General features: G+C 45.7%; 1 protein-coding gene across 5 annotated transcripts in view; it reads left to right on the top strand.

Moving 5' to 3' along the window:
* The first annotated feature begins 3,946 nt into the window (after positions 1–3,946).
* The window catches only part of LOC140914077 (opsin-3-like), a 150,837-nt gene continuing 148,132 nt past the window's right edge, over positions 3,947–6,651 (top strand). For 3 of the 5 annotated variants that reach the window (XR_012159758.1, XM_073351122.1, XM_073351118.1), the window contains exon 1: positions 3,950–4,531. The gene's annotated coding sequence lies outside the window, so the exon portion shown is untranslated. Of the gene's footprint in view, positions 4,532–6,651 lie in introns of all 5 variants that reach the window. The other 2 variants (XM_073351108.1, XM_073351092.1) reach the window with 2 other exon arrangements.

Genomic DNA, 6,651 nt, shown 5'->3' with positions numbered 1-6,651 from the left:
GTAGCTGTGCACAGGCAGAAGGGAAAGGTTTCCCCCTATTCTCGCTGTCCTTCCGCCAAAAGCAACATTAGAGACCAACCAATTGACAACATGGATTTTTAATAGGTGTTTGTCAACCACCTACTTGAGTGATGTTGGCACCTTAGCAGACTTTGACAATTTCCAGCAGCAATACACCCACTATCTTTTCACAAGATTTTGCAAGCCGAGAAGGATATGGTCCAAATCACAGGTCACAACACTGTTTTCCCAGGCATTCCACCCAGAACCTCAGCAACACAACCAAAACCCAAACAGAGATCATCTTGCATTTTATTGCCTGCCTCTTCTCCACTATCACAGATCTGCCACTACAGGGGCTTCTGATCTGAGAAACCAATGGAATCTCATGGTGGCAAGGGGGCATGTAAATTGTTTAGCAACCTGCTTATTGTTGGTATAGGTTACCCTCCTTTGACAACTTACTCCTATGTTTCCTGTGGCTTGGAGACTTGATATTTAGGACTGAATTTTCAAAGTTTAGATAAGAGACTGACCTGACCTGGTTTCATCTGACAATAAGGTTTCTTTAATGCCTGCAAAAGATCACTTTCGTGCACATGAAAGGGCATTAGTATATGTCAGTTTGGTAACTGTGTATCTACTTGCACACTGCTACACCAAGCTGATGGGGGTGGAGGCACATTCCTTAGGACTTACATTGAAAAAATGGCCATTCAATTTTTCCCCCATTTTGGGTGGCCCTCCACATAGCGGATCCATTTGGACTCACATGGAAAGGGGGCCTTGAACAGCTGAAAACTTGTAGGGGCCATCCAGTTCTTTTTAACTTACCTGCAAGGGGACTTCCAACCAGCAATTAGTGGAAGTGGGATATTGTCTCTTTGCTCACAGGACTGGCAGGCCTGTGTTAGGTTTTCTCCGGCTTATTGCCTGAAGTAGCTTTGTTTCAAAACTATTTCAGAGAAACATTATTTATTGTCAAGTATCAGAGGGGTAGCCGTGTTAGTCTGGATCTGTAAAAGCAGCAGAGTCCTGTGGCACCTTATAGACTAACAGACGTATTGGAGCATAAGCTTTCACAGGTGAATACCCACTCCGTCATCCGACGAAGTGGGTATTCACCTGTGAAAGCTTATGCTCCAGTACGTCTGTTAGTCTATAAGGTGCCACAGGACTCTTTTCCATTATTTATTGTCTGTATTATCAGGATGACAGTCATAGATCAAGGCCCCATTGTGTTAGACAGTTTAAAAACAAACAAATACAAAAACCAAGCTTATCTCAATTGTTTCTGCTTGAATCTCTGAAATAACCTCTCTTTCTGACCTGTTACATGCATCGGACTAGCCATCTATCAGCCAGAGGAAGTGGAGAACTGCCTGAGTCCAGTTTTATAAAGGATCTTGTTCTACTTAACTGAGGTGGAGTAGGTGGAGGATGTTCAACTGCAGGCTTTTACCTCCACTTACAGTTTTAAAAAGCCTCATGTTAGAAGCTCAGGAAGAAACGGAGCTAGAAGGGGTCGTGTTAAGAAAGGTATAGTCCCAGAATAATTTTCTCTGTAAGGATTTTGTCTACAGATGCACTCCCCAGAGTCTTTTCCCCCCTATTAGAAGGAATTATTGATGGTATAAGTTTTTGAATTTTAAATTTGTATTTTTGTATGTTTTGATCTTTTTTGGACAATATATACTTCAGCACAGAATAAACCTAAGCCTAGAATTGCCTACTTTACCCCAAGTCATGAAAGTGCAAAAATAGACAAAGCTGCACCTGGCAAATGTGGATAAATCTGCAAACAGATAACTGCATGCAAAATAAGTCTCTGAGGGCAAGATTCACAAAGGGATTTAGGCTTACTGACGCTGAGCATCACAATGCTTAATTTATAAGTGCTTAGAAAATCACAGCAATAACACTGAGTTTCACAAAGCCTGAGTTGTGTGCTTGAGATCCCTGTATGACGATGGGGGAGAGAGATGGGCTTTAGAATGAAATTCACAAAAGACAGCATGCTAGGGAGAGAGCCACCTAAGCTAGCCTATGAGAAATGCGGACCAGATAGGTGTGTGCTAGATCCCATTCCTCTAACAGAGAGAGGTACCTGTAGAGTCTGGGCTGTAGGGACCTGCCTGCCTCTGCTTGGAATTCATGAACTAGGAACCCCTCTACAGGAGTCAGGTGGCTCAGGAACATAAAGTGTTTCTTGTGAGAATGACTTAGGTAAGCTTCTAATCCACACAAAACAGCAGTGGTGGCAGGAGGAGGAGGTGGTGGGGGTGGTGCCCACTTTATAACCTGTGGCCCAGTTGTGAGAGCGCTCCCCTGGGATGTGGGAAACTTGTATTTATTTCCCCTGCCCCCCACCAGAGGAGAAGAAAGAAGTGGGAGACCATCTCACAAATCATCAGGATTCTGCCCTAAGCGCTGAGTTATGGGATATTCTGATGTGTGGCTCCCTAAGTCTCATCTGGTGAAATGTCTTCCACTGTGGATAAAAACCTAGATAGTCATTGGGCCACCTGGTGGCTAGGAGGGAAGTCCTAGAGTCCAGTCCCCCTGCTCCAGTTATAGTTTAATTTGCCTCTAGTCAATATTACTGTTTCCCCAGTGTAGACAATTAATCAATTCCCCCCTTGTCAGTGGGTCTTTCACACAGCGACAAAAGAGAAGGAGAAGGGGCTTATTAGCCCTGAGGGAAAGCCCCTTCACCTGCTGCCCTAAATTGATGAAGTCCAAGACCCTAGAGTTAACTTTTGCAATCCTAGTAGAGAGACATAAGGGATTAGAAAGAAATATTGGAAACCCAGTTTATCATCTAGCTATAAAGACGTAAAGACCTACATTTGTTATCACACACACTTTGATCAAATTGTATTACTCTTTGAAGGATACTGCCTTCTCTGCAACTCTGCCACGTTAAATATTCAGGAGCTGGGTTCCTCAGTCGCTGCAGGTTGTGTTTTCTTTCTTGAAAGAACGATCTATGTGTAACTAGCTTCACATTATCACTGTACTCAGCTGGCTACCTCCAGTGTGTAACTCAGTAAATCAGGTGACACAACACTACACAGCAACACAACTCAAAAGTGACTGTATACACACGGAGCGGGTGGGAACATCAGCATGCCGTACAGCAGATACTGGGAGGATCTGTGCTGAAAGCCTGAATTGTGGATTATCCACAGCCCAGGTCATTCAGATTGCTGGATAATCTCGTGATCTCACTTCTGTTTTGTTTTCCAAAATGGCCTTTCAACTAGCAAATGATTGCTTCTCCCTTCAGAGACGAATTTTCCCTAATTCCTTGTATTTTGCTCTGGCAAAGCGTCTTCTCCTAAACGGGGAGGCTGCTTGTTATTATTTAAACGGTGCGGGCCAAAACCCTGGAGTTTGAGAGACAACACTGTCTCTTTCCCCATTCGATCGTTTCCGAAGAGGCACACAGAGCCCACGCTGGGGGTTGAAGTGGGAGGGCAGGAATTGCCGGAACGCTTCTCATTAAGGGAGCAACAGGGGACAGAAAGTGCCAGTGATTTCAGACAGTGTTTTAGGAACACAGTGTCCAGTCCGCCTTCTGCCCCCGCTGGTTTTTAATGCGCAGGGGCAACAAGTAGGTTTGCCAGCTTCGGCTGGATGTATTCCTGGACGTTTTATCTCCAGATAATCTTTAATTAAAGATTAATCTTGAATCCCTGACTCCAGGACAATTCTGGAGGGTTGGCAACCCTAGCAAGAGCATAAACCTGCAGCCTCCTCCAGCTCTTAGGAAAGGGAAGGAGCCAGGGCACTGAGATGCGGAGCTGTTGCATTAAGGGCGGCGGGGGGTGAGGGAGAAGTGTCTCTTAGAAGTGCCCCCCCCCCCCCCCCCCAGGATGTACACCCAGAAGCCGAACGCAAAACAGGATAAGCAGCCCCCACTCCAGGCACACACATGCGCGCGTCTGTCATCTCTCCTTGGGTACGTGGAGCCGGGCTGCATGTCAGTGCCCGAGGCCGCGGCCCCAGCTTGAGCCCTGGCAGCCGCGTCTCTTCCAGCAGCAGCTGCTGCTACCCCGGGGGCTTTTGGGGGCGGGGCTGCGTTTGCAGCTTTCTCTGCAAGGCTCCTCGGGCCCCCCGGCCACCGCTCCCCCCCTCAAAGCTCCCGCCGCCGGGGCGGGCAGCAGAGCCGCTAGCGCTGGGACCCCGCCCCCGCAATGGGCCGAGAGCGGGGAGGAGCCTGGCCGGGGGTCGTGGGTGGGCTGAGCCGCTCGCCCTTTTTGAGCGCTGGCCTGGCGGGGGCGGGGTGGTTGCGGAGCGGCGCTTCCCGAGCCGGCAGCGCCGAGCCCCCGGCCCGCAGGGAGCGGGGCGGGAGACGGAGACTCACCAGCCGGCACAGTTGGCGGGGACCCTCCTCGCGCCGGTGGCCGCGCCACGCGGGGCGGGCTTCGGGGCGCCGGCTGAAGGCTGCCCGGGGCCGGCTCCCACTTCCCCCGTGTGGCTCCGGCTGGGCGGAGCGGGAGCTGGACAGCCCCCAGCGCCTCGGAAAGTAAGTAGCGTTTGCATAGACCGACCTCCCTCCCGCCTGCCCGCCTGGGCTGAGTCGAAATCCCGGGACTGTGAGTGCGCGGGGGGATTACAACGGCCAGGAGCAGCAGCCTTTCTACGTTGAGGACTAGGGAAGCTAACTCCGTCTTGCTAGGGGTCGTCCGGCTCCCTCCAGCTCTGCCCCTCTGCAACGTACTGGTAGCAAGAAATTAAATGATGCAGGGTTCCTTGCTGGTGGGGATGAGCTCATTAGGCGATGGGCATGTTCCGATCAGAATTATTTTTTCACTTACCCTGTCTTTAGCCTTGTTCCTACCCATAACTGAGAAACCTGCATGTAACTTTCAGACATGATTATTGTTTAGAGTAGCAGCCATGTTAGCCTGTATTCGCAAAAAGAAAAGGAGGACTTGTGGCACCTTAGAGACTCACCAATTTGTTAGTCTCTAAGGTGCCACAAGTCCTCCTTTCCTTTAGACATGATTATGTTTTCTAATTCCTCGGGCTGCGGAGAAGCAGCCTGGACTGAACTGCAGGAGATTACATCTCATCTACATCATGTCTAAGAATCCCCGCGCGGAAGACCTGATTTTCTTTAAATCCTGACTTCTAAACAGCCGTAGATTAAAATTGTTGTCTGAAAAATCTATAAAAAAGTTTTGATAAATCAGATTAAGTCGCAAACAAAGATCTAGTCAGTGTGGTTATTTCTTTCCCCTGGCATTTGGCCATACATAGTTACTCTGCTGACAAATGTGAGGGAGTTTACATGCTTGGGGAGTTTTAAGGTACTCAGTGAGGATGCTGTCTATTATCTGTTGAAGAGTTGATCTGTTGCAGTTGGTAAAGCCTGAAATAGTATCCCAGAATTACTCCCCAAGTCCCCAAAATGGCACCTCTTCATCACTTTTGCTCAATTGTTGATCTTAACTGTGTTGTCTAGTTGGCAGTTAGAATTGAACTGTACTGACAATTGTTTGCTTTTCCTTGTTGAATAACAAAGATCTCTAGGGTGTGAGTTTAATTTTTAAGGTGCTAAAGAAGTGTTCCAGCTACAAAGGTAGCTCAAAGTTTTTCTGCAACCCATTCACCCCCCTATTGCTTTAATATTCAAAAATTCCTTGCCCATCTTTACAACTAGTACATTTTCCCCTAAGCATGGTAGGCTAAATAGTCTAGGTTTTATAGTTTGTTTTACTACACTAGTGTAAAGAGAGGACAAAGTTTTCAAATGTTGGTTTCTAAAGTTAATTATCTAAACAAGTAATTTTCAGATTTTCAGAGGTTTGGGGACCCAGCAATCAATGGGATCTGTGAGTGATTCAAAAAATTTGGCCTGAGTTCTGTTTCTTAATTGCTTCTAAGCACGTGAATCTAAATCTTTCCTGTGCCATCAAATGTTGCTTTGGGCATGTACAAGGCTCTGCCATCCCTGTGTATCCTGGGTCGTTCTTTGAAAGTCCCATAAATTCTCTCTCTCTCTCTCTCAGTGGTGTTCAAGAGGGATTCTTTTGGTCTGCCCCTTTTGTATGTGGAGAACTCAAATAATTAATTATATTAATTTGGTTTGTCATATATAAACTAAAAATGTCAGATCTGATCATGCTTATATTTACTATTTCAAAATTCAAAGTCAAATTTAGCCTTTTATTCAACAGATTAAGATAAATGGTGGATGTTCATTAATCTACCATAAAATCCAAGAAATTAGTTGTTTGCATCTTTAAAAGACTTTCAGCCAAGATCTACTTTGAAATATCAAAACAGTTTTAAATGTTACATTTTTCAATACACTTTTATGCTGAATAAATGTATTAAAGTTATTATTTTTTTAAATGAACCACTGCATTTACTGTGAAATCTTAAATCAGGTAACTGTTCAGGGCTATATCCACAAAAAGCTACAAGTTTGTTATACTGCTCTGATGTGTCCCAGTAGAATGAATCTTTTTTTTTTTGGTAAGAGGTTTTGGACATCTGAATGTGTTTTTTACAATTTTATCAACAATTAAGTTTGGAAGTGAATCGAGGACCATTCTCTGGCATAGTTTACAACTTTGCAGGATAATGTACATTGAGAATCTCTCAACTGGAAATAAAAATGCAATTTCAAAAATATAA

The sequence above is a fragment of the Lepidochelys kempii genome, chromosome 1, assembly GCF_965140265.1.
Source record: "Lepidochelys kempii isolate rLepKem1 chromosome 1, rLepKem1.hap2, whole genome shotgun sequence".
Lineage (NCBI taxonomy): Eukaryota > Metazoa > Chordata > Testudines > Cheloniidae > Lepidochelys > Lepidochelys kempii.
This window is presented reverse-complemented; position numbering and strand designations above follow the sequence as displayed.